Source organism: Coloeus monedula (genome assembly GCF_965178545.1).
Source record: "Coloeus monedula genome assembly, chromosome: 1".
Lineage (NCBI taxonomy): Eukaryota > Metazoa > Chordata > Aves > Passeriformes > Corvidae > Coloeus > Coloeus monedula.
In genome coordinates this window covers 15,139,549-15,164,902 of record NC_138781.1, presented here as the reverse complement: position 1 = coordinate 15,164,902, position 25,354 = coordinate 15,139,549, and the positions used below count along the sequence as shown (strand labels likewise).

Here is a 25,354-nt window from a genome sequence, read left to right as displayed (position 1 = left end):
GGTCATTGCAGCTCTTAGTGTGGGTTGTCCTACACACTGATGAGTTTGGGTGCCTGTTATTTCACAGGCTGTGTGGCTCAAGTCTCTGCCCTATGTTTAGTGTATCAGCCATGTGCACGGCTCCCCAGAGACCACTTACACAAAATCGTCGCTATCACTGGAAAGATTCAAGGCTTTGAAAGAAGTTTGCTTAAGGAAAAGTTGCAACAATGAACAAACTTACAAAAAGAAAACAATGTATTTACTGAGGTAATATGTGTCAGTAAGGATCTGGCTTAGTTAGGCTCTGTCATTAGGGTTGCCTGTTAGAGCTACTTGTGTTCTGGATGCTTTGCCTTGTTTGTGTGCTGCAGCGAGGCTGTGCTCTCATCTGTAATCAGCATTTAGGTGTTAACTGCTGAAAAGTACCAGTACTGCTTCTTCTTCTCCCACCTTACTCCACAAAACTACTTAGCTGAGGTATTCCTGTTTAGATCACGCTGTTGGCTTTAGGCTTAAACTACTTTAGTCAGAGTATTCTGTCATTTGTGGTTTGAAGTATATGCTGTGACAAATATTACTTCAAAGGAGTTTGTACAAAACTTGACCCTTGCAAAGCTCAGAGAGTAAAGACTCTCCAGAACTCTGTAAACACCCTGACCGTGGGATTGCACCAAGCCTTTTCTGGGTGCTCTCCCTTGTGCCTGTCCTCTTCCTTCCTGTTGCATTGCAGAGTGCCAATAGTTGACAGACAAAGGATTTGTTTTTCCTGAAATACACTTGTTTGTCTTGTCTCATAATATTTGTTGCATGCCTGACTTGACAACTTGCATGCAAATACCTATTTTTATACTGTTTTTGTGGGTTGGCAACAAAGTAATTGTGGCTTCCTACTGCAAGAAAAAGCCTGGTGTATGGAACAGAGTTGTTTATATGGATTCCTGGTATGGAATGGAAGTTTAATTCTTTTAGCTTGCAATTAAATTACATTGAATAAAATGAACTTTGAATTTAAGTGGCACTAAACCCAGCTAAACAATTTTCTAGGGCTTACGTTAATAAAAGCAAACTATAGCATAGCTAACTACTGCTAGGGATGCATTTCAGGCTCTTAAAACTTGTGGTTTAAGAGGGGAATGCTCAGCTTATGCTTCTGTAATAAACGTCGTATCTGAAATGCACTGTGTGGTGTACCCTGCTGGGATAGTACAGCCACAGATAACTTGAAGGGATTTGTGTGGGCAGGGAGAAGGCAGATGAAGCATTCCAGGTGAGATATAAATTTCCATGGCCTGGTTTGGGAACCTAACCTGCCTCACAGTAAGAGATAGAGAGCTGCGAAAAAGAAGTTACCAGTGATTTTGTTTCATCTGACCTACTGTTAGAGAACCTAGTAGCCTTTTAAAAGAAATCTTTAAGGCAGTATTTGGTTGAACATGCTTTTTCTAGACTCCCAGGAGGTGCTTGCCAGCAAGGAGCTGCTGACATCAAAAGCAAAACCCCAAAAGGCCCATATATGTGTGTGAAGTAAGGAAGCTGGGAATGAGAGTGGTTTTGTGCTGCACTTCAGCTGAAAGAGCTTTCCAAATGCAATGAAGAAAGGGAGCACCTTCATTACTGCCTTCAAAAATTATGATGACTTGAGAGATTCTTAGAGTAACATACAAATGAAGACAGTGTCCTTCCAATAAGACAAATGTTACTTCATTAAATGTTTCTTATGCAAAGACCAATATGAGAACTTAGAATCATGCCAGTCACCTCTGAAACAAAGCAAGTAATCTTCGTGTTACAGAGGTTTGTTTCTTAAGGAAGCCCTGAAAATCTTTTTCCATGAGCACGTTGGTATGAATTGGCATTCTTCCTTGCACAGGAAACCACAAATTCTTATTGCGGAAAACTTCTAACTCTTGTAAAACAGTCATTAGTTTTGTGTATTAAATGTGCAGAATGTTCTAGTTTTTTTTCGTGTGGCCTCTGGAGAGCTGCTCTAAGAAATGCTTTTCTTTTGATAAACAGAAGATCACTTGCTCAAATGTTTCCAGTCACTTGTAGTTGCTGTGCATGCTGCTGGGGCTTGGATACTTCTCAAATGCCTACAACCCTGTGACCATCTTTATTGCTCAATTATTTTTACCCCCTCAAGTCTGACAGTTGCAGCAACTGAACATGATCCCTGTGTTAAATACAGCAATGTGTTTGATGAGTTGCTTTGTTAGGGTTTCTGCAACCTTTGGTGCAGAAATTGCCTTTGGTGGTGGGGCAGCTCCGGGAGCAGTGTCACTCAGTGCACACACAAACACACGGACATGCTGTGCTTGTGTGAGCTCCTTGGAACACCTGTGTGCAATGTCAGTGTGACTTGTACACCTCTAGCATGTCATGTGTACTACAGGCTGGGGGCTTCAGGTTCAGGTGACTGGAAAAATTGCTTCTATGACTTCACTGAGCATCCCTCCTTTTCTTTACGCTAGTCTTTTTCAGTCTTTGCCTTTATGATATGGTCTTATCAACCTCTTTTTTTTTTTCTTTTCTTTTTTTAAATCCCTGTTCTGGATTTGATATGCAAGATATGATCAAACTGCATGTGAAGTAAAACCCTTTCTTAACTAAGAACTGCATCCTTAGTGTTTGTTCCTTTCAAATACACTATCAAGAGTAGAACTCAAATTACACAGCACATTCTTTTTATTTTATTAATGACAGAAGAAAGGACAATGGGTGGGGATGTAGCAAATCACATAAGCTAGCAGTGACAAAAGTGTTTGTTTTTGTTTTGGGTTGGTTTTTTTTTTTTTGCAGTGCAGGCTACTTGTTTGAAACAGATTTGTCATATCTTCATCAATGTTTTATAATTTCTACTATTTTGGAGTGTTAGCAAGGTTCTCAAGTACTGGAACGTTACTGCTGCTATTTAAGGCAGGACATCTGTCATGGTGTGTCTAGAGTCTGATTTCCCCAAGCCTGAACAATTCTTGCCTTTATGCTCTACCTATGTAGCCATTGCTCTTTCTACAAGCTAAAAATAACAGAGAGGTTAAACAACTTGTTGAAAGTCTGTAATTTCTGAGAGCAGCCACTTGCCAGTAGCTATGTCTTGTGTCATCTGGACAATGCTTTGGCAGAGTTTTAAGAATTTGCTAAACTAGGCCAAATTAACTTTCCTTTCTGGTCAGGCATAACTTTCTGTGCTGGAAGGATGTGCACAAAATAAATGTATGCTTCTCACAAACAGTGTTAACACTGTCTCATGCTGCATACACCAAGGCTTCTGGGACCCAGCCCTAGCAGCATCCTCCTGGTGTCCCACCCTCGACTTCCTCCCTTGCTTCTGGAAGTCATGGTTTGCATATCTGCTTCCTTGGGATTTGGGACTTTTCCCTTGCAGTAGCCTCAGTGTTAGCTGCCCTCTCAACTGTGGTTTATGTTCCAACGGCTGTTTAGTTTGCAGACTTTTACTGTAAATACTATTTACAATATTATTACAGTATTATCAAGTATTCTGTGCACAGGATATTGAAGCTGCTCTGTGGAGCCTCAGAACCCTTCTGCAGAAGGTGCAGACTCTTTTAACCTAAAGAAATTATTCCTCTTCTCCCACTGAAACCCTACTCTGAAAACTTTGTTCTAGAGACAGTTTTAATGAGCTTTGAAACCTGTATCACGGTTTGCAGAACAACCCCTAATGTCTGTGGCCTTGCAATAATGCCATTTTTGGGGATGAAATTTTATGACTCTAACAGCTCTTTACTCCTCCCATTTCCTTCTTTCCTTCCTGCTCCCAGCTGTATGCATGTACTGATTATTCTGGGGTGGCTCTAGTCCACTCCTTCAACTTTGTAAGCTGCTTTATCTCAGGTTCTGGTTGCTGGGTCAGCACATCAGTGTCTGCTGTTAGTGAACCAAGGAAGGTATTAGACCTCCAATGCATGTGGGAGCTGGCACAGAGGGGACAGTGTCAGACTGGACAAAAAGTATGTTCTCTGCACAGTTCACTTTGCCTAAGATGGATCCGTGGATGAACATGAGTTTTCTGATGGCACCTCTCAGTTCTGATTTGACAAATTAAAAGCTTTCAAATGGAACACTGAAATAGTGTTTATTTGAAGCTTAAAATGCTGGAATTGGATTTTTTTTTTCCTTTGTGTTAGTAGCTCATGCCACACTATGTTTTTACATGTTGTTTGTGTAAAGGAAGCTTTAGACTTCCCAGGGAAGGTTGCAGCTGGGAAAGGCCTGAAATGATTGCAGTTGCTTGGCTCTGTTGGATTGTAACTGTGTATGACTCTTACTAATCTAAAATTGCAGATGCTTTACTGTTCATCAGATTGTAAAAATGCTGTGAGACCGTCCAGCATCTTTTAAAGATTGCCTGAGTTACAGAATTCTGGGGTTAGAATAGTCATGGTGACAGCATGTCTCTTTGTAGTGGTGGAGAAAATTAAAGAGAATTGGGAAGAAATGCTAAGGAGTAAGGAGATTTGAAATAACTATACATGGGTCAATGCAAACAACATAGGAAGTTCTGGGAAGCTTTGTTAAACCTGGGCTGGGTACTTAAAGGTTTACTAGAGAGTAATACATGCTATTGAACTTGATGGCTTTGGCTTGTGATCACCAGTGAAAGCCTGCTTTTTCACCTAGTTTTGCAACTGGGAATTTACTTTGGCACAAGGAAGATAAGTTTCTTATTTGAGTTAGCAGGATACAAGTGTCTGGTTGGAAACGTTCCCAGCAATGATCTGATTCCTAGTCTTTTCTGTAACTGCTCAATAGTGCCACCAGTGCATATTTGGCCACAAAATAGTTATGACAACTTGCATAAACTCCAGGATTTTTTAATGTCTCAAAACCACTTTAATATAGGGTACAAGCTGGTCATTTATAAACACTGGCTTGAAACAAAGTAATTGGATTTAACAGAACAGCTTGGTGCATGGTCACTTCCAAGTGCCCTGGCTTCCTAGGAAATGCCAGCTGAATTTGTCAAAACTAATGCTTCTGCCTGCTGACTTTGTGGTATCCCAGGTGCAGCTTGGTAAACTGGCTGCTGGCCACTGGCTCTGCACACCTTCCTCACAGTACAGGAGTCTTGTGTCCAAAGACATCATCTCCCAGACCAAGATCTCCAGATTATTGCGGGGCTTTGTTTAGAAAGGACACCTGAGCTGGCTCCATTGCTTGCTGCAGGTGTTGAATTGCTCCAGTGTTTTAGAGGAGGCTGTGCTGTGGTGTCAGTATATTCTCCAGGCTAATTCATATATCTTATCCTCTTTTACATCTTAACAAAACTTTTTCTCATTATAAATTATTGAAGTATTTGAGTTAAAGAAAAAAAGAAAAACCAAACAACAAACCACCAAAACAAAATGATTTGATTTCATACTTCATTCTGGCAGTAGATGCACATCCAGTGTGTGAAGGAGAGACTCATGACTGTGTTAAGCTCCAGATGTGAGAGGGTGTACTGCATTAGAGGTAGATGAAATAAATTTCAGAGCCATCTGGCAATGAGCAGAGTGCAACTGCTTGATTGCCTTGAACTTTACTTGTGTAAATGAACCTCTTCACAGGTTTTGAAGAGGACACTCTTTTGAGGCGTGTCCTTGAAAATATTCTCATTAGATTTTTTTTTTTTTTTTTTTTTTAACATTATTGTCTGGTGATCTTATTATCCAAAATACTGCATAGTTCAGATCTGAGATTTAGATTCAAAGTTAATATATCTCCATAGCAAAGTCCATGTTGTTCAGAGATTTTGCCATGTTAATTGTTAACAGAGGTGCTCTCACTGCTCAGCTGAGCTGCAGGGTTTGTTAGCTGACCACTGCTTGCAGCATTCTGTTGTTTAAGTGCTATTTTTTATGTCTCACAACACCGGCATGTTTAACTTAATAGATGTGACATGGAGGAGCCTTATCCTGAAATGTGCTTCTGAAACTTAGCTGGGACTGTTCAAATTATGCTCAAAAATATTACTTTGTATTTTCTCCAGGGTTGTTTGCACCATCGATTACATTCATTCTATTTAAATTATATACTTTGATCTTTGAGCGCAAGATCTGATTTTATTTGGTTGTTCATGGCAACCTGAGTATTTTGTTTAATATTTCGTTTCTGTTTTGTTTTTTTTTTTTTAATCTTCTTAATAGCTTCTGTATTCAGTGCTGTTGTTTAGAAAAAGGACGTATTTGTGTGTGCACCTGATTCACAAGATTCACTATTATGTTTCAGAGTGTCTTCAGAGTCTTGCTTCATCTTGTCTACTGCCATTGCTTTGTTTCTTTCTTGTGTGGTACTCATTTCCAAGACCTTGGAACTACAGCTCTCACTCTCATGTATAGGCAAGTCTTCAGTCTTATTCTGTAATTGCTCACTGAAGCAATCTCAGTTGTTATCGAGGAAGCTTGAGATGCTTTGAGGTGCTGCAGATCAGAGGACCATTATAGTTCTGTAAGAGCTCCTCTGTTCTCCAGTGTGGTCACTAACAGAGCATTTTGAAAATTCACATAGGTGAATGGAAGTGCAATGGGCTACATGAATCCAAAATGTCCCTCATTATGTTATTTTGTTTGAAAAATATATATATATATTACCTTTTGGAATTCTTATATTTATTGAATTTATTTTTAATGAAATTAATTCCATTAATAAGGGAGTTGTTTTCACTCATGCTGTCACAAGATGCTGAATTTCAGGAGAGAAATCTAAACATGAGGGATGTCTTGAATCCATTGTAAAGAGATGATCTGAATGGGCCAGTGCACGACCTACTGGTTAAGGATCATGCATCATTAGTCATGTCTTTCTGCCTTGTCTGAGGAAACCAAATGTTTAATGTTCCTTCTATTTCTGAACCTGGCCTTTCTAGAGACTGTAGTTAGCAGTGACTGTTGTCTTTGGTAGGAAATTCAACTGTTTCTATTTTGGATTTTATGGTCTTGTTTCTATCATTAGTTGATTCTTGGGTGTTTGGGAAGTTTCTTTGGTGTGTGTTCCTCCTTAACTTGCTCCAAAGACTTCATTGCTAGACACTGGCCACATCCAGTTGATCCAAATAGTCCCGTCAGCTGAGATAACTTGTTTTCTATTGGAGTTGGATGATGTGCTTGTGCATAATGGGTGATGCATAATAACCTGACCAGGAGGATGCCTGTAGAAAAAAGAAGAGGAAAACCTCTTATTATCTTTAGGGAAAGGGCTGATGGAAAGCAGGTATATTTTAAGGGACTACTCTTTTATTATGAGTCTGCACAGCTTAAATTCTCATTTAGCACTTCAACCTTTGCCTGACCTTCACCAAATCTTCTCCTTTAGCCATATATGCATTATCTGTCTTTTCTGGCCAAAAAAAGAGGCATGCACATTTTAATATGCCATTTTTTGGTTTGTGCAACACTCAATCATTTTGCCAGCGTGGGGAAGTAGTGTGAGTTTGGAAGGAGAGCATGAGTTATGTGAATGATATTGTCTCAATAGAGAGATTTTGTCTCTGTAGGTAGAGGCCCAATGAGGGTAAAAAAACCCCAACGAAACTCTTGCAGACTAATTTGAAATACTTGATTTTCAAAACTGTACAACTATTACATGTAGAACTGTCTTTTGAAAGATTTTTTTCCCCCCTCAATTCTTGAACTGCAGAAATGGACACCTGTCTCTGTTTGGACAAGTGCTGGCAAGTTCAAAGCTGTAAGTGGTTTTTGTGATGAACTAGAATTTCAGAGGTGACACTGCTGTTGACTCTGTCTCTGTCCTTGAATGCAGCAAGTCTCTTCCTCCATGGTCCCGTAGTAAACAGTTGTGATCCCTCCACTTCCTGGCATGTTAGAAGTTCAGCATCTGTAAAGCAGTGAATACTTTATGCTGCTAAATGGCTTTGGAGTAACTTAATTTAAATGGAAACTGAGCAGTTCCTTACTTAAAATGTGCCCCAGATCGTGTTTGTACATGTTCTAGAGATTAATTGATGCATCTGATTTTCAGTATTTCTCATATATTTAAGGGAGACAGTAAAGTATCAAAATTGATGAAACCAAGTGAAAGCTGATTTGCTTTGGAGAAAGAGAACAGACTGGCTTGAAGGAATGGCTCTCTAGACCTTAGTGCTTGGTAGGAGCACTGAAACTTATGTACTGGGAATGCGATGGACTTAAATCACAATAAAGAGATAACATGGCAAAAAAGTGAGTCAGAGAAGTGAGGTGATCTAAGAAAATAAAATAAAATTCACCTTGTAATAATGAATTCTTGAATGTATGGAGTTTTTTGAAGAGGTTGTTAAGAACTGTAATCTACATAATTGAATGTGTGTACTAAAGGAAAAAACTGCTATTGTTATGAAGTCAGAACATGCTAATGTCTCTGAGTCTGAAGAAATGTTTCAAAAATTCATTTTGAGAACTTGGAAGACAATCTAATAAGCCTGTGTGGAAATCTGCTCCATAGTACCGTTAGATTGGCAGGAGACATGGGTTTACATGCTAATAAAATATCTCTTTCATGAGTGTTGCTACTCAACAAGACTAAGAACATTATAATTTGGTTTTGCAGCTCTTTCAGAAGGTATCCTACATAATTGATGCCCCTGCCAAAGGAGCTAAGAGAGACATTGTAATGGAACCATCTCTGATGTCACACTTTAGTTGTTAAGGAGCTATTAAATAATGAAACCTTTAAATCTAAGATCTTATTTAATTTTGGCTAAAATTGGCATTTATTTCATTACAGTTGTGATCCATTTCTAGGGGGTTTATGGGAAAATTTTGGAAGCTGTAATTGTTCTTGCTCAGATAAACAGCTTTGTAGGCAATTGACTGCAAGTCTCATTAGACATCGGTGTTTCCCTGTGTTAGGGTATGATTTCATGATGGATGACTGTGACTTGAATTAATGGCAGCTGGTTTACAGATTTAAAAGGAATCTTCTCTTAGCCAGGTGTATCTTGGTCAACTTTGCTGAAGTTATTTGAATGTACAGTCAAGTGTATACAGGGATCTGGGTAAAACTTGGACTCCCTGTCACTGGGATACCCACGCTCATACTGTCTAGAACATGGGGCAGTTGCAGCACTTTCTTAAAATTGGATTTGTGGGATGAGGTAGTTCCTGCAGCCAGTGCTTCGCTTTTATTCTGGTTTAGCTAATTGATATGTGGAAGGAATTCAAGCTGCAGATTAAGGAGTGAGTGTGCCTGTGAGAGCTCAAGCAGTGTGATTTGCCCTCTGAACTCATGACTGAAGCTCTAACTATAGTCTGTGTTTCTGGCCACTGTCTCTGTCCGGGGGGGCTCTGTCAGAAGAGGTTCCCACTGCTGTTACTTGCACACTGGCCCGTGTCAGAGGTGACTCTCAGCAGGAGTGCACGCTGCAAATAGCACAGCCCCAATTTCTAACCAAAGCCTGGCTCAGCAAGTGCAGGTTAGAAGTCACTGAGATAACACAAACCCAGCACACTTGGGTCTGCCAGTTGGCTGATACATGAAGTGGGTGTTTTACAGCACATACTCTCTATACAGCAGGGAAGATATTGAAGACAAGAGTTGATTCCCAGATATGCTGTAAACCCTGAAGTTTTAATCTTTGTTTGTATTGTGCTGTGAGCATTGGCTTGGGATTTTTTTTCCTGCTCTTTTTTCACCTGTAAGTAGGGAAATTCATTTGAACTTAGATGAATTTCATCAATGATTCAAATAGTTACTTTTTGCATTAGCACAGCAGCTTACCTGGCTGAGAGGGAATTGCCTTTCTACACTGTGTTTAGTTTTTCATTGTTTTAATACCAGCCTTAAAAAACCACCTCACTCTGTCATTTAAAGTGAAACATGGTTGTCTAAAACTCAATTAAAAAAAAAGAAAATGTACCCACTGTGTATGTTTCAAAAAAGCACTTGCCAGCTGCTGGCTAACTGGCAAACTGACCATCTGCCCTAGACAGATAGGTTAGGAATTTCCATGAAGCCGGGGAAAAGTGAGAGGACACCCCCTGTGCAGGGCAGGATGTGCTGGTGTCTCTGCTCTGCAGTTTCTCAAATGTGTGGAGCAGGGAGGGCTGTGCTTGTTGGGATGCCTTCCCAGCTGTGTGGTGGAGGAGAGGAGTGCTGGCTGAGCTTGCCAGCAGTGATAAGGCCTCCAGGTGGGGATCACAGTAAGCATGCTGTGAGAATCACAGCCCTGCTTTCCCAGGAGTTACATGAGGCAAAGTTGTTCTCCTGTCACTTGTTTTGCTGGAAGCTTCTTGCTGTTAACAACTAGATGTGCAAAGCAATCAAACTGTGGCGCTTCCAGCCTTCCTGGTGTTCTGACTTACAGTACTTGCTTCTGTTTTCAAAACTGAATTTGTCAGCACAGACAGACTACTTCACTCTGAAAATGTAAAGTCTTACCATAAGTGCTTCTTGTGTTGTAAAAAACAGGCATAACTTTCCTTTACAAGATCTGTGTATCATGCTTGCTTTTTCTCCCCACTCTTTATTCACTACCCTGCCAACAGTATAGGTATCTTCTGAATAGGTTGATGCAAAACTGGCAAATTGAATGGTAGTGTCATTGTTTCCAGTAAATTCAGACTATTGTATTCTACATACAGTATTCACAGCTGTATTACTGACTATTGTATTCTACATACAGTATTCACAGCTGTATTACTGACTAACAAGACTGCTGTTGGCTACAATGAATTCACCACAAAATTGCTCTGATCTAAGGCTTAGGTTATAATTTGAGATGGTTGCCTTAAACCAAAAGAACCTAAGTCCATAAGTAAACTATTAATCCACGTAAACTTTTTAATGGCAGAGACAGTTAGAAGGGAACTATGCAAACCCCACAGCCAAGAGGATCTCTACCACAATTATGTAGTCTACTAAGTGAGTAAAATTCCAGAGCTTTGCTTGTGAATAAGACTGGATTATTTGTGATGTGATTTCATAAAACAAACAAGGAGACTAAGGGCTCCAGAGGCTACTTAAGGTTTTGCAGAGGGGTAAATGTTAATACTTAATTGTTTAAAGTATGTATGAGGCAATACATGGCAAAGCTGTACAAAGTATGCATTAAGAAGTAAACTTATTGTTAGATATGTGCTGAATTTCTTTACCAATATAGCTGTGTTTCCAACAGGTCACTTTAGTAATCTATTCAAAATAGCCTTTAAATGTTCAGTCAGGTTTTTGCTACTTACTCTGCTAGATAATATATATTGCTAAATACTTTTTCTCTTCTGTATTCTAATTGTGGTAATAAAGAGAGCATTGCTGTGACCTTTTTGCTTCTGCTTTGGTACTATTAACACATCTCTGTTCTGATCCCATATATCCCATCTAATTCTCCTACCTAAGACACCTGTGCCAACAGAAGCACTAGGAAGAATACAACAGTTGCACTAGAAAAAAATGCTCCCCAGAACATGGGTATTGGAGGAGAGAGATGGCTGAGGTGTTCAGCCACGGAGTTGATGGACTTCATCCGAATGGCTTGTCCTGCCTGGTCTTTGAGACAGCCAGTGCCAAACAGCAGTAGAGATACAGCCAGCACTCTGGAGATCATAGGAAGCTGTAGCTTCCTTTTGGGGTGCCTTAAGAATGGATTGTATCGCCTCCATTTTTTGAGAGAGGAGAAACGAGTTTCATCTTTTGGGGACACCTTATCTAGGGAACATGGGAACGTCCTCAAGACTGTCTTGCCTTTTTTTTTCTTTCTTTCTTTTTCTTTTTTTGTGCTAAGAATTTGTCTAATTGCAATAAAGCACTATGCATACTTCTGATACAGGAATTTGTACTTGTCCAGGTAAAGCTGTATAATGCTCCACACCCAGATACACAAGGAATCACAGAAAGAAACAGCAGCAAATGGTGATCTTGCGTGGGAAGGCCCCTTCTGTGCCTGTTCCCTTTTACCTCCCTTGTACTGGAGCTTCCTGCAAAACAGACCTGTCCTGTAGTCTCTGCATCAGCACAGATCCCTCTGTAAGCTTTATTTTACTTCACTAAGTCTCTGACTCAAAGTCCCTATAGAACTTAGAAATTTGAGTGATGGAAGCCAAAGATACCAAAATGGGTGTTTGTAGAAAAAAATCCCTTTCTTAGACAAATAATCTAAAAAATTGCTCCAGTGAGTTAATATGAATCTCAGTGGTTTTTAAACCTTTTATTATTTATGCTCACCAGACCCCTGTGAAATTGAAGAGTTCCTTTTATCTTAAGTGATGGACTGGGAGCTGGGTTATGGGGGCTGGCTACCATGTTCTCACTCACATGTACCAGCACCCCCTTTGCCCCACTCTGCTCTCCTGACCCCGCACTGAGTCATCTGTGTTTAATATGTATGAGAGCAATTGAATTTTTTTTATGGTTGCTGGTCTGAAATGAGTCAGTGCAGGGTCAAAAATGTTGTGGAGCAGGAAAGGGAGATGAGTGGGAATCTGGCAGCCAGCAGCTGGGGGAGATTGCCATGGAGCCACAGACCAACCCTGGTGACTTCACCAAGGTCACACAAGCATCTGTCAGCAAGAAACTGAAACCTCTCTTGTGTTATACAGGGTGCTGACCACAGGTCTGTCAAATGCAGCCCCTGGTAGGAAGTGGCTTTACATTTACTCTGCTTGAATTTATTGTTTGTTTGCAAACACTGACGTATGAATTAATAGTTGCTTTCTAGTGTGCACTTTCTATTAATAGATGCTTTCTAGTGTGTACCAAAATCCAAACATACTGAACTGGTCATAGCTGTAGATCTTCAGGTGTAAGCTGGGTGCATTCCATGAGGAATTCATAATTAACTTGGGCTAACTTTCCCTTAGAAATGTGATTTCTACACAACTACAGCACACTTCTGTTTAAGGACTGCTGCCCTTTAATAAAGATAGCTCAGGAATTAGTGCCTGAAACAAATCATTACATGGTATTATACTGCCAATTCGGTAAAAAAATCACTTGGTCACAATCTGCAGCTGATGCTTCATCAATGGCCTAATACAGAATTTAGAGTGGAGCATTTCACCAGTCCTGGGCACACAAATTGCTGGATGCACAGCATTTTTGAGCTATGTACATTATGAAAGCAGTGCTGAAAGGAAGGGTATGAGGGTTTATGTCATGTATTCTGACATCAATTTCTATCCTCTATTTTTCTGTTTGAATTCATTTGGGAAGAAAGAAACTAGGAAACTTTTTTGAGTGAAGATTTTGGAGCTCTGTGCTGGTTATGAAGCTGTCTTTTTAAAGTTTCTTTAGAAAACTTCTGTCTTTTTAAAGTTGCTTTAGAAAAAGCCAAAAAATATTCTGGATGTGATTGTAAGTAATATATGTGCATTTTCTTTAAACAATACCCTTTAGTTAATTCAATTTGAAGGCTTTCTCCTCGCTCTGACAAGTTTTGTCTTAATTTCTGTGTCTTGTTGGTTTCTTTGTTTGGTTGCTTTTTTTACTTTTATTTCTTGAAATCAAAGAAAGATTGTTGCAGGTGGGTGTTTTGGTTTGGTTCTTTTTTTTTTTTTTTAAAGAAGGATAGTATTGGACAAACCTGTCTCCAGCAATCTAATATATTGTCTGATGTTCTTCTAGGAACAAATATATCATGTGGATTTTTATGTAGGAGGCTTTTTAGGCTTTTAAAATTTGGGTGTTAGCCACAAGGTTCATGTGACAGGACAAATGTGGAACATCTGTTTACTGGTGCACATCTCTGTTCTCAAAGTCATTCCCCTCACCACATGCATTTAATTAAATACAAGAATTTAGAGAAAAAAATAGTTGGAAGAACACATTCTGTCAAATACAATGGGAAGGATCTTTTGTGCAAGCTGTTGGAGCTCACTCACACACTTCTCCAGTCATTTACTCAGAGGTTTGGTGTGCTCTGTGCCTCAACTGTTCCTCCCTTGGAGCTAGGAGAGTGGTATTGTGCTTTCCTAGTTGGTGGCAAACTGTTTTCTGGATAGAAATTAGAGTTTAGCATAAGGCCAAGCTCTAAAGGGATTTCTAATAAACTTAAGAGGATTTCTCAGTGTAGTTTCTTGTTTGACTGGTGTTCGGGCTGCATGTGAGGTAAGTAGGTGTCTGAGTTGGCTTCCTTGTATTGGAAACAAAGTGTGGCCAAGTGTCTTAAAGCAGGATATCTCATATTAAAACATGAATCTTATTCATAACTCTGCCTGAAATGATCTTACTTGGGGACTGATATCCTTGTAAATCCCGAGTGCTACTGTTTGTCTCCATGCTATAGGTGCAGTAAGAGTTCTTGGCTGTAAAATAAGTGTGATAGAGAAAAGGAAACAAGCAATTCTTATGGGTAAGATTTGACTTGAAGCATTCTGGGCCAGAACCTAGAAGTCCTTGTTCTTCTAGAGTGATTACCAAATTGCATGAAAGGTGCTGTACTTCATTACAACCTGTACACTTGGTGCTATCACCTTGGTCTGACAGAAAGGCTGCCAGTTTTAGATTGCAGGATACAGAATATTCAAAAATCAGAGTCAGGACAAAGGTCGCAACTTATGTTGAGGGGGAACTCAAGTGTTGGTCTGGTAAAAAGCTCACTGCTGTGCAGAAGGCAAGGGGCAGATATTAATAGTTGCCTTCCTAGTGACTTGGATGTATTCAGAAGTGGTCTGAAACTCTGTAGGTTTAAACACATCATTAAGTAGTGGGTTTTTTAAGTAATTTAAAGCTCTCTTTCACATATTGTCATTACAGATAAGGGTTTATTGAGTTCTGGTACTCACAGCTAGAAACCAGTATTAAAAATTTGGTCCTCACTTTCTAGTTTATCTTCACAGACTCACATCTGGGACTGCAAATGTAAAGGACCTCCTTTAGGTGGTCTGAACTCAGTTTCCAACATCTACCTCTGAGATGACTTCTGTACACGTCCTTCATACATTATGATGGCTGTTTTCATGGTGTGCTTAACTCTTTCTGAATTTTTTTTTTTTTTTGAGGCTTTTAAAATCTTCTTCAAAAGGTAGTTTATAAGAGCTCCTACTCTAGAGTGCATGTAAAAGCTCTTGTTCCAACATAACCACATATGGCAGACTTGGGAAAGCTTGCTCACACTGAAAATATAATTTCACTTGGAAACAGCTTCTGAATGATTCCTTGCTTTTAAAGGAGGTGTGAGAAATGGTCTGAAGTAAAGGGAGCATCTCTGGGGTTTGTTGTCCAGAGGCAGGTGCATAGGGAGTGGACAGAAGTGGCATACATGCCTAAATAATTTGGGCATCCATTTCAATTGTTCTGTTCTCTTAGAATTTGCTGTGCTGTAATTAAGTAATTCTTGTCATAAAACTCTAGTTAGCTCATAACAAAATGCAGATTATTTAATCTTAAAAGTTGTGGGGAAACCATTTTTGTTTGAAACAGTTTTTGAAAGTAACTTAATTTTTTTGTTTGTGTTTTTTTGTTTAGTGTTGGTTGGCTGTGTTTTTACCTTCTTCAAAAGCTGCTGATTCAAACCACTCTCTCACCCCAGTCTGCCTGGGCTCAGAGGCCACCCCCATGTACCTCTGTGAGCGCTGTATCTTCAGGGAGTGATTTCTGTATTGCATTTCCAGCAAATTTCATGCTTCAGTGCTGGCTACAGGAAGTACATCTGAGTCACTGGCCCTGTCCACAGGCACTTTGAAAGTCTTATGCAGAATCTGGGGTGATCTAATTGTGATCTGCCTGATACAGGACTTGCCCAAGCTGAGTGTTTCTACTTTAAATGTTTTTTAATTTAGCTTTGTAAAACTGTAGTTAGGAAACAAATCTGTACACTCAGAATGCGTAGGTGTTAAATCCAGCTGGTTTCAAAGAAGTTAAATGCAGCTTTGATGTAAATTACTTTATGTAAACACAGCAGTAACTTCACATCCGTAGAACAATTTAAGTTCTGTAGCTTCTTTAACCCATGCTCCAGTTTTGTTAAACAATTGAGAGTAATCTTGGGAGGCCCTCCTGACTTAGTCTGTTTTATTGCATGAAAACATTCTTCAGAGTTCTGGGGAAAAAAAAGATAATTTTCCTAAGTCTTCGAAGAGACTTCTGATGTTTTGAGTCTTTCTTACACTAGAGGTCAGTGTTATGATGGGAACTTCTGTGCTGTGGTATAGAGTTTCTTGCAGAATCCTGTTTCATCAACTTTGAAACCAGATTCTAAGAGAAACTGTAGCCTGTTAATATGGAAAAAACTTAACATTAAAGCGTCTTGTGACTTTCTTGGCTAAAGGACTTTTTTGAGCTTCCTACTTTTAATTCTCCTTGCCTAATGAATATTAGACAAGTATCAGTAGGAGTACTTTGATGTGGTAGGTGTGAATGTGCACAGTCAGTTGCTCCAGCATGCACCTCAAACATTCATCTCTCATTGCAATACCATGACTTTTTGGTTCAGATATATTTCTATATGGCAGCGTATTTACAGGAATCATCCTTAGCTTGTGCACTGTGCCTATTAAGGGCATGGTGGGAGAATTGCACACGCATCTATTATTTTTAGAGTAGGTGTCAGCTTCCTGAGCACTGAGCTGGTAACTTCCAGGTGGGCGGCTTCACTTTTGGGTGTTGAGGGAAGCACAGTCAATTATGATTCTGTCATGATACTTGTAGAGACTCTTTCCTCAGTGGGTCTTCTTCAGTTCTCAAGATAAGTCATGTCTTTAAACATCTGGAATGTGCAAAAGCAGTTTTTTTCTGCAGATATCGTTGGGCAGGGGCACTAGAGCAGATGGTCACACTACAGCAGTGTTATGGGAGGTGAACTGGGAGGGAAATGCACTGAAGGAGGGAGAGTCCTGCTGACTGGGGCGGATCACATCGCAAATGACAATTTAAGTAAGATGGCGGAAATACCCCAGTAGAGTGAATCTGAGCTCTTGAATATTTTCTGTGAGAACTGACTACAAACAAAAGTGCCTGTATCCTGTTAATGGAAGAACATGGCATGTTAAGAGTTTACAGGCTTGCACCAATGTAGAGGGAAGTGCAGGCATAGAGTGGAGTTTTGCTGTTCTTAAGTGATATTCTGAGTGTTCAAGAGACCTGGACTGATGAACATCTTTGTGGCCATTCTTTTTGGTGAGGTGGAAGTGGGAGGGGACATAGTGAAAGGAAAACCAGCAGTCTGAAAATCTCCCTTGCACTTGGCTGCTGCCCAGTATGTTGTGTAACATGCCTCTGGAGCATTAAGAAGGATAACACCTCAGCTGAGATAGTGTGAAGGAGCTGCTAGACTCTGGTTTAATTGAACTCTCTGTGAGGATTCCTGGCTTCACAGGAAAGATAATGCACTCTTCTACCTCTTACCCAGGTTCTTCCAGGCTGCATTTTTTTTCTGTAAGAAATGAAAACGTACCAAGGCTTCGCAGAATGGGGCTTTATCAAAACATCTCTGTGGTGTTAGGCTTCATTTGGCTGGGTAAGAGCCTGAGAAGGTGATGGCTTTGCAAAACTGATGTGATGTAAGTCATTAGGCAACAAATAAAATACCCTAAAATTTCTTTTCCTGTCCTTTTCTGATTGGAGAGACACAACCTTAAGTTGAAACCTTCAGTTTCAGTGAAACTCTTCAAAATCTGTTCTGTATGTAAGAGATCAGGAACTAGGAGGCTCATCTTGAAGAAAAGAAGGTGGTGTAGGTGTCCTGTAGCCAGCCTAGCCAACAACCTGATGGATCACTGCAGATTCTTGCAGAGCAGAAGTGCACATAGTGACAATCTTTCTTGGTTCAGCTGTCAAGTGTTAAATCAGCCCAAATGTTGATTTCCCCTGCACCTAGAAGAATATTTGTCTAGAAGAAGTGTGATTATTCTCCTGAATTAAAAATGATGGATCTTTGTGGCTAAACAGAGATGATTACCCACTAGCCCTTCTTTCTAGTTCATAATACCAAGTATCCAAAGGATATTTTCAGGTCTGTCTTTTCTTCATGGTGTGCTGATTAATTCCGGGATCTGTCTGTTGTGTAATAAAACAGAGTCCATCAGAAAGGAAAAAATTAGTATTTGGAGTGTCTTTTCCTGCTTTTGTTCTGAACTCTCAAAATGCAGGGGTTATCAGACATACAGTTCAAGTGGCTTGCCAGGCATTTCTCAGATGAACTGCAGAGAGAGTGCAAAAAGTTGCAACCAAGGTCAGTCTTGAAAAGATTAGTATTCAATTTCCAGCCCTCACATTTTGATTTCAATCTCAAATGTTTCCTGGTAGGTGCTCTGTATTTGTTAGGTCTTATGTTTGTCTTGTCATGTGTTCTTGCCAAAACTTCTCGTAAGACTCCTGACACTGTGAAAGATCTGTAGAATATAGTGACACAGGCATATATACATATATAAAATACTCCAAACCACTCTGTCAAGATATTTCAACTCACACCAGTTATTCAAGGTTCCTTTAAAAGGGTAGGCTTGACAGGCTTCAAATCTGCAGGCCTTCAAAACTGCAGCACCCCTCTCTTCCCTCTCTTGTTCCAATACACAAGTGTACCATTTGCCAAAAAAAGGAGGAGCTTGCCGAAAAAAGGAGGAAGAAAATGTACTAGTGAGACAGTGGCAGTGTGCACCAGGTTTAATGTGATCTGTGCATTATAAATGTCCCCTCTTCCCACCTCACAGTTGCTTCCAGGAAATCTGTGAAGTAGTTGACCAAAATGATAGCTGGATTTCATATCCTTTCTTTTCTGGTTTTTTTTTTTTTTTTAAATACTGATACATAAAGAGGAAGAAAGTAGGAACAGCAGAAGTAATCAGGCAGCCCTACGGTTAAGTAGCAATAAGGAATTTGGAACCAAGAATTATGTCATGGTGGAAAAACTAGTTTATCTTTCTTCCAGCTATCCATTGCTGACCATCATTTTTCTTCACCTTTCCTACCAGACTGAAAGTGCCCACTCATTTACCCTTCTAAAGTGCAGGAGTGCTCATTTGAGGGGAATGGAAGTTGGAAATGTGAAAACAATAGCACATGATTTACCATATTCTTGGAACTTCAGGCCAGTTTTCTCCCTGAAATAGAGAGATGAATGTGGGTAGATCTTAAAAACTGTCTTAGATCCATTGTTGTGAACAGCTACATAACATTAGGGACAAGACTGATTTGCTGCCTTACCTGTCCCCATGCATTCTAAGGTATTCTGTGTTTGGGGGTCTGCTTGTCTTCTAAAATCAGAATTTTTCCCAACTCAGGCAAAAGTTCTGTCTTATCTGTCTTTTCAATGAATCATTTTTGTTTTGACCTCTTCTCTAGATGCTGTTATTAGAGCCTGACATGTTCAGCAGCTGCAGAAAGTAGAGCAGTGACCTGACTGCTCTTTAAAGTTATTGCTCTAGTCACATTTGATATAATGACTTCATTTTGTACCTCCTAATAGATTTTAAAAAATGAGTTGAATAAAGTAGTTGTGAAAGTGAAAGCAGTATATTTGGCACCTAAGCATATGCAGGTGAGCTTAGCCTGAGCTGAGCAAGAGTAAAAATGTTATTTCACTTACCAGCTGTAAGAGGAGGGAGACAGTAATCTGTGCAATAGCACAGACTGCTTCAAGTCTGCATTGGAGAACTCTTCACTGCTCTCTGGAAAGAAACAGCTGCATATGCTACAGAATAGAGTAAGAAGCCCAGAGCACTTGGTTATTTGAAGTTTTTATGAGTTCAGGGGATTGGCATCTTTAAGGACAATATGGTGCTGGGATAATTCAGCTAGTTTGAAACAATCTGACTTGGATACTTAATCAACATGAGTTTCCACGAGGGCTGAATCACCCTGCAAATAATGTTACAGGCACAGCCAGAGATGTTTTGTATTTGCCAAAGAAGAAAGTAAAACCAGTTGTGGTTCAAGGTGTGGGGATCAGAAATCAGGCCATGTGGCAGTGTTGTTTGCAGAACAGCTTGATAGGTTAAGTGCTTTACACTAGGAGAAGTCTTGGGTCTGTCTACTGATTGCTGTGGTTCCAGACAGAGAATTCGGTTTTTTGGTTGCATCCACTGTTGCTTAAAATTAAAGATTTTGAGGGTAATAGTATTTTGGTAGATGCTGCTAATTTTGTCATTATCTCCAGTGCAGCCTGACCTTATTGAAAGACTGAATATAATACAGACTTCCTGTGGGATGGCTAGGGGAAAAGCTCAGAGTTTCTAGAGAAACTAGTAGCTCAAGAATGTCTGCTTTTAAAGGGTCAGACTCTAGTAACTGTTGAGGGTCAAGTTCCTCAGGATTCCTAGGAAGCCTGCAAGACCTCTCTTTTTCTGTGAATGTGGCTGCAGTGCATCCATAGCTGGGCTTTGAAGAGTGCTGTTGCTTGTGGTGATGATCTTGTCTGTATGAATGGGCAAGGTAGCAATGTGCTCTAAGCTGCTTCAGGCCTTGCAGTCAATCAGTTCATCCTCTTTGTGCATCTGCCTTGCTCATTGTGAAATGGTTGTTGTAGCCTGGGATGCATTGTGGTTCTTACCCATATTTTGTTGTGTCTGTTTCTTGGAGGAGGAGGACTGCCTTTGGATTGTAAGCCACCTGGACAAGGTGATGCAGCTGTACCTGGAGGGTCAGGCCTGGATGACTGGGATTTAAGGTAAGGCTTTGTTGAAAAACAGATGCAGATCTGAACCAAGAACTATGGGTTGTTGTTTTTCTTCCCTTTTTTTTTTTCTGGAGGTGTTTGTATCAAACACTTAAAAGAGAATGTGTGTGCCTCCTAGTGCATATTTAATTTAATAAAATGCAGTGATATAATAGTTAAGATTCCAGAGTAGCTGTTAGGACCTTCAGAAAAGCTGATTGGTGTTTAAATAACTAGGAAATGCTAATGCTGCCTTGGGAAGAAATGTTATTCAATAAGAAATTGACAATAAGAGTTCCTGAAACTTCAACTCCGTATTCACTGAGAGGCAGCAGGCAGCTAAGATGGACCTCCTGCTCCAGCCCTTCTATTTTTCCTTATTCCAAATATTGTATAACAGAGTAGCTTCAAGTGTTCTAGACTATGTACTATTCCTTCAAATGTAATATTTTAATTAATTATAGAGCTGTACATTCCTTCATGTTGCCTACTCTTCATGTTGCAGACTTTTGATTAAATATTTGCAGTTTAGCTTTGATTCAGGGTTTTTTTCAGTTCTTAGCTATGGAAAAGCATTTCACTATGTGAACACAAACCAATAAGAAAAGGGACCTTTTTGTGCATGTAAGTGCATAGCGGGTTCTGTTGGTCCCACAAAGGCAGAGCTTGCAAAATTTCTGTAATGCATAGGATTAATCTTGCTCTTGGGGAATTGTGTAATTTTTGTTACTGAAGAGATGTGATTTCTTGGATGTGATCAGGAATGTCTCAGTGGTTTTGAATCAGCAAAATTAGTATATAAATGATCTATCTTTTAACCTTCCTAAAAGAGAATTGATGTCTAATTCTGGTCATACTGCCAGGCAAGAGCTGTCATCGTATTAGACCTCTTGATACATGCCACTCTTTTCTCTCAGTTGTTGCTCCAGAATTATGTGAGAGCTGTTTTCCTTGCAACTTGTCATAGCTTCTGAAGTCTGGGAGAACATTGTGTAAAGAGTGGAAGTCTGAATGAAATCATCTTCTGCTGGTTTTAACATCTTACTTAAAAAGAAGGAAAGGAAGGACTGGGACCAGTGCTTACTCTTATATGTGCTAAAAAGCTTGAAAAGTGGAAGGACTTGCAGTAGAAAAGCAAAACCTAACCTTGATTCCTGAAGACTTGAGCTTGGAGCATGATCATGGAAAACAAACTGAATCCTGACAATTCAGGATTAAAGCATATGAATAAAGTCTCCTCCAAAAATGTTAGCGCAAGCACGTCACATCACAGCTATTAGCTGCATACTTTCTATGCAGTGAATAATTTAATGAAGGTGAGCAGAAGTAGCATGTTCTTGCAAGGCTAATGCAGGTACTGAAAATTATGTGAAAAGTCATGGGAATTTAGTTTTTAAGGGTAATGTGGACTTAACTTCTTTCAACAAAGACTCAAGTCAAGCCTTCAGAGAATTTCTTGCTGAACTTGTTTATTAGTATATACCATCATAAAATGGTTGTAACCTTCAGAAGATGATACCATTAGACCATGTGAACAAGTATTCTGCTCTATTTTTAAAAAAAACAAAACAACCCCCCCCCCAGGTTTATTTTAGTAGAGAATTTACAGAAATAGAGTTTGTTAACAGTATGCAATTTACACACTTGATGTGACATAGCTGGACATTGTCAGATAAATAAGCCATGGGCTATTTGGATATAGTCCTCAGATGAAAATGTTCAAGTTTTTCCACAGCATCTTGCAATACTGTGCATTATTTACGGTACCTGTTGCTGCCTTATAATATATATTCATTGAACAATTACATGGATTTCAGATTATCAGACTGAAAAATGATGGAAATATTGGGGATCTCTGGAGGTCATAACCCAGCTTTCTACTTCATTGCTGGAGTTGCATCTGAGTAAGACTGGCCAGTTGACTTTAGAGGCTGGGAAATGTTCACAATCAGATGAGTCACTTATACCCTCTTTTCATATCATTACAACAGAAGCAGTTTATGGACAGGTTTTTGTTTTTTTAATTTATAGTGTGTTAACTTTGCTAGCAGCATACCATTTATCATGTGCTACCTGTATTGCATAGCTTCCACAAAGTCAACAAAGCCAAGGTTTCATGTGCAAATTCATGTGCTGTCTTGCTGGACACTTTAGCACCCTTGCTTATATGTGAACACACCGTGTTCCCTCTAATACTGGTGTATTTTTAATTACATAAATTTCAGCCAGCTTGTGCTGGCTAATGTAGCTTGAAAAACAGTGAACTCTGTTTGATTTCTGCCAATTAGAATAGAATCGGAACACTGGGGATGCCCAGCTTTTGTAAATCCTATGCCTGTGCAGCAGTCCCCTTCAGGTTAATGTTCTTGATAGCCTAACTGAAAACTTCATCCTCTCCCTTCTGAGGATAAAGGCAAATAGTTCTATTTCCTATTTATTTTCTCAGATACCAGTAAGATTGTTCCTCTCTACTATGGTTTCAATTCAGCTGCTTTTCCAAATACTTTGTAAGCTGAATTATAAATGGTTGCACCATTTGCTGACCAGGCAGTTGGGTTGTTTTGGGGTTTTTTTGACTGTTTTGAGAACAGTTTGCTTGAACTTCTGCATTTTACTGTTCCAGGACAGTGGTACTGGACTTCCTGCAAAAGCCAAGCTTACAGGAAATGTCATTGTGTCGAAAGTGGTTTGCTCTTACACAGCATATGATAATGCTTTTCTTAGAATGTGTTTGTTTGGCATAGGACCTGTTGTGCCTGGTATTCTCTGGCAGTGTTACTCACACTCAGTTTACCTGAGGATGGGAGTGTTAATGTTGGATTAGCCTGGTGTCTTGTGCAGAGAGTCAAGGTCTTCAGTTGTACTTAAAGGTCTTCCAGCTCTTGCCCTTCTACCTTGCTGCTAAGGACTAGTGTTATGCTATTTTCTCCATACAGCTCCTCCCAGTCTTTGGGAGTGAACTACTTGAAGGCATCCTCAAAACTGATTTTTGTTGTCATGAATTTTATTTAGACCATGGAAATTTTTAATGAAGATGTCAGGTGAAAAAGGGTGGAATAGGAAGAGTGCAAAAGCATCTTCCTTACTGCTGCATTTTTCTTCAGATTAATAATTATTGTTAAGAAAGAAGCTATGCCTGATATCAATCCCAAAAGTTAACATGTATTCTCTGCACATGGCCTGGGCTGTTGCCAAATCTCCTTAGCTATTTATTATGGTCAAAACAGTGCCCTGACTATTTGAGAATTGTAAACTTTGGGTGAAGCCAGTAATCCATTCAGTTCTGACACTGTACTTCTTTCTGTAGTATGGCTTTTGAGGAGCAGCCTGTCCACCTGGGTCATTTCTCCCTAATTTCCATGCACTGAAAGATTTCAGTTTTGTTTCTAGGATCTGAATTACTCATGCCTCTTCCCAAAGCTTTTTTTGCAGTGCCCTACTGAAAATATCAGAAATTTTCAACCTTAGAAATGTGTTTCCCCCCAAACTATAGTGACTCAAGTGTGTTGCTGTAAAGCCACGCTGCAAAGCGAGAGAGGGTCAAGAAATCTGAGAAGAATGATTCAATTGCACTGCTTTTGCTAATTTCTTTGAATTGTGGATTCTAACTTCATTAGTGGCTTCTACAAACCTTGGTGTTTGTGACTTGCAAGTGATACCTTTTCTAAAAACAGAAGGAGGGAGGAGAGGGAGTACTCTGTTTATTTCAACAACCACAAGCAACACTTCTAAAATACACTTGTGGTTGTATCGCAGAGTTATGAATCTTAGGTTATCTGGTGGTGAGTAATGTGGTGAGACAGTAGCCTAATATGTCCACGCTTTATTTAGAAAAGGTAGTTCTTATCAGAGGCAAGGAACACCGGTGTTTCATTCTCTGTGCTTGCCGAATCCCTAAGTACAGATATCAACTCTGTTGACAGTTCATGGTGTCAAGATACAGCAGCTCCCTTTCAGGGTCTGACTGCAAGTTCTAAAGGATTTTGCAATATAGAAAGAAACAAATTCCTTCCCCCTTCCAGCTGCTCACCCAAATGCACTTTTTAGGCTGTCTGGTGGTTTGATCCAAGTTAACAATGGGTTGTGATATCTCTCGACCAGATCGATTTTTTTAACACTATTATCTCACTGGAGAGGAGGCTCACAAATAGATTTTAACAGCTTTCCAAATTTTTCAGGCAGAGCCTAGACTATACCAATTATTACACCTAAGGAGTCCTGGAGGTTAAGAAAATATTACATCTTTTTCCTCACTGCAGAGTTAAACCTGTAGAGTCTGGGTGTGTGTCTTCAGTAAGACAATAACCTTTCACTGTTGTGCCTACTTAAAAATAAAATGGAAGAGCAAATCCTTCCTGGCAGACCAGGAGATGCTCAGATTTGGATTATATACAGTTTGCATTGAAGATAAGCTGGGCTCGGGGGCATGGGCTTTGACACAAAACATGTGGCTTTATTCCCATGGACAGACAATGAAGCTGAACTGGGAATTACTGAAGACTGTGGGACTGTCCTGCCTGACTTGCCACCTTGTCCTCAATTCAGAGCACAGGGAATTGTTCATTCCTGTTGCAATAACTGTAATTTGTGTCTGATAGTGAAAGAATGAAGAATTTCTTCTCCCAGAAAGTCAGAAAATGTTTGTGTTGGGTTTGGGGTTTTTTTAATGTTCTTTGTGTTTGGGGGTTTTTTGTAAGATAAATAAAAAATCCTCTGTGAGTCATTTTAGGCTCTCACAGAAACTTGAATGTGCTAAATGAGTAGGTTCCCCTAGCTGAGCCAATAGGGATGGCCAGGCACAGGCAACACTTTTATCCCACAAAAGGGAGGAGGGGTGAATGAGCCAGAAGA

The 25,354-nt window shown here is 39.8% G+C and overlaps 1 protein-coding gene across 1 annotated transcript in view; it reads left to right on the top strand.

Annotated features, from left to right (window-relative positions):
* SVIL (supervillin) overlaps positions 1-25,354 on the top strand; it is a 134,393-nt gene that overhangs the window by 8,206 nt on the left and 100,833 nt on the right. Inside the window, exon 2 of the mRNA XM_082279376.1 lies at positions 20,428-20,515. The gene's annotated coding sequence lies outside the window, so the exon portion shown is untranslated. The remainder of the gene's footprint in view (positions 1-20,427; positions 20,516-25,354) is intronic.